The sequence below is a fragment of the Pseudophryne corroboree genome, chromosome 5, assembly GCF_028390025.1.
Source record: "Pseudophryne corroboree isolate aPseCor3 chromosome 5, aPseCor3.hap2, whole genome shotgun sequence".
NCBI classification, from domain to species: Eukaryota; Metazoa; Chordata; class Amphibia; order Anura; family Myobatrachidae; genus Pseudophryne; species Pseudophryne corroboree.
The window spans coordinates 643,044,604-643,047,980 of NC_086448.1; positions in this window are offsets into that span (position 1 = coordinate 643,044,604).

Here is a 3,377-nt window from a genome sequence, read left to right on the forward strand (position 1 = left end):
CTACTACTACTACTACTACTACTACTACTACTACTACTACTACTACTACTACTGCTACTACTACTATTACTATTATTACTGCTGCTGCTGCTACTACTACTACTACTACTACTACTACTACTACTGCTACTACTACTACTACTACTATTACTACTGCTGCTGCTACTACTACATAGATTGTAAGCTTGCGAGCAGGGCCTTCCTGCCTCTATGATTATTACCCAGTTTTGTCTTATCATTGTGTCCATTTGTTAAGCACAATGGAATTTGCTGCGCTATATAAGAAACTGTTAATAATTAAATAAATACTACTGCTGCTGCTACTATTGCTGCAGCTTCATCTACTAATACTACTACCTCTGCTGCTACTATTACTACTACTACTGTTATTACTACTACTGCTACAACTACTACTACTACTACTGCTGCTACTAATTCTGCTTGTACTACTACTACTACTACTACTACTACTACTACTGCTGCTGCTGCTGCTACTACTATTGCTGCTGCTACTACTAATACTGCTTCTGATGCTGCTACTACTACTGTTGCTGCTACTACCACTACTAGTGCTGCTGCTGCTGCTGCTGCTGTTACTACTACTACTACTACTACTACTACTACTGCTCCTACCACTGCTATTAGTATTGCTGCTGCTTCTGCTGTTGCTACTACTATTACTACTAGTAAAACTACTACTATTGCTGCTGCTACTACTACTAGTACTGCTCCTACTACTAGTGCTGCTGCTGCTCCTCCTACTGCTGCTACTATTATTGCTAATGCAACTATTATTGCTGCTACTACTACTACTGTTCCTATTACGACTACTACTACTACTACTACTACTAGTGCTGCTGTTGCTACTACTTCTACTACTATACTATACTACAACTGCTGCTGCTGCTACTTCTACTACTGCTTCTGCTGCGGCTACTATTACTGCTGCTGCTGCTGCTGCTGCTGCTACTACTACTACTGCTGCTACAATTACTACCACTGCTGCTGCTGCTACTACTACTACTACTGCTGCTGCTGCTGCTACTACTACTATGAATAATAATAATAATCAACAGATGTATTTGTAAAAGCTGATGGATAGAGTGGAGTCACCTCTATTAGCAATAATACATTTTCCCTTTTTCTATCTTAGTCAAAATTCACAGATTGGGCTATTATAGTAAATCACACAATTTCACAGTGTTAGAATTTAACTGAATATACTGTTACTCTCAGCAATGCAGGGACGTGCAGTGAGGTAAATGGCTGGGGAGACACTCGCTAGTATCAGAGCCAAATTTACACACACATACTGTATATAAACCCTGGATGCAGCAGTATATACTGCTGGAACTTTGGTGAGTTTTGATCAGAGATGTGCGGCACTGCCTCATCTCTCACAGACCTGCATACAGTACTTCATTGTTTTGACTATAAAAATTATTAGAATAATAAGATATTTATAATACTCTCTCTGTATTTTTTTTTTTATAACTTTTATAGTCAAAACTTTGACATATACCAGAGTATGACAAAAGAGACTCAGCCTTACCTGCCCGCACATCACTGCAGCAATGGACAATCTTGCAAATCAGTGTATCAGCATTACACAATCTGACAGATGCCTGCTCTATTGTTAACCATACTGCTGACATCAGCTTATCTTTAATAGGTGCAGTGTGTGCAGTGCACACAGGTCACTGAGTCCATAGGGGACCACACCGTACACCTTGAACCAAGTTAGTGTATTTACTATTTACCCAGTGGTGAAAGTAGAAAATATTTCTTAGTGGTACAGTGTGCATGCACCAAAGGCGCGTGAGCCAAAAAGTGGGTGTGGCCACATGGGGTGTGGTCAATAAAAAAGGGGTGTGATACACATATGGGGGCCAGATACACATGTCTCCACAGTGCCAGATATGCTCCCACAGTGCCAGTTACACATATGCCCCCACAGTGTCAGATACTACCCCACAGTGCCAGATACACACATGCCCCCACAGTGTAAAATGTGCACCCACAGTGCCAGATACACAAATGGCACCACCCACCGTGCCATATATGCCCCCTACCCAAAGTGCCAGATATGCAAATGCACCCACAGAGCCATATACACTCATACAGTGCCAGATACACAAACGCCCCCACAGTGCCAGATACACAAATGCCCCACAGTGCCAGATACGCTCCTACAGTGCCAGATAAATAAATGCCCCACAGTGCCAGATACACAAATGCCCCAAATTGCCAGATACGCTTCTACAGTGCCAGATATACAAATTCCGCCAGATATGCCCCCACCCACAGTGCCAGATACGCAAAAGCCCCCACAGTGTCATACATGCCCCTACAGTGCAACTCCCCCGCTCACCTTGCCGTTGTTGTTGCTGCTGCTTTGTGAGGGGAGGAGAGGGCAGCGAGTGCCTCTCCTGCCCCTCAGTGCTCAGTCTGGTCTCCAGAGATCGGCAGTGGCAGGTATCTCAACTGAGGCGCCAGTCCGTTAGCCAATCAGAGCTCGCAGACTGGCAGCCAATCAGGAGCCACGGCTACCGGTCCGCGAGCTCTGATTGGCTAACGGACCGGCGCCTCAAGTGAGATACCCGCCACCAGACTCTGGAGACCGGACTGAGCACCGAGGAGCAGGAGAGGCGCTGCACTGCGCTCTCCTCCCCTCACAAAGCAGCGGGTGCAAGCATGTCAGTTGGCCAGGCGGTACTGCGTGCCAGCTCACAATTTCTTACTGGTACGCAGTACTGCCCCATACCACCATACTTGCAGCACTGTACTTACCTCTCTGTAGCCTCATGTTGGTGCTGCTGAAATTACCAGGAAAATGGCACAGTCACCAGGGAAATGTGTGCATGCACGATACAGAAATCACTGGGAACATCGGGAGTCATTCCGACCCGATCACACGCTGAGCTTCCTCGCAGCCGTGCAATTGGGTCAGAACTGTGCATGCATGGTGGCCGCATTGCGCGGGCACTTCATTTCCCGGCGCGCAGCGATGCCGCTAGCGAGGAAAGCGGTCACAGCAGCTACCGCAAGAAGATTGACAGGAGGAAAGCGGAACCGGGTGGCAACTCATCGTTTTCGGGGAATGGTGAGTCCATCGCAGGCGTGAACAGGCGTTTGGAGGGCGGATGTCTGACATCAATTCTGGGACCTGCATTGCTGGATCGATCGCACAGGGTAAGTAACTCTTACCCTGGTTTTCTTTTACAGGAAACTTTTTTTGCACAGCAGGGCTGCACAAGCGTTCGCAGTCCTGCTATGCAGAAATAATTTCCCCCATAAGCGGCGTCTAGTTGATTGCACAGGCAGCAAAAAGTTGCTACGTGCGATCAACTCGGAATGACCCACATGGTGCGGACCCA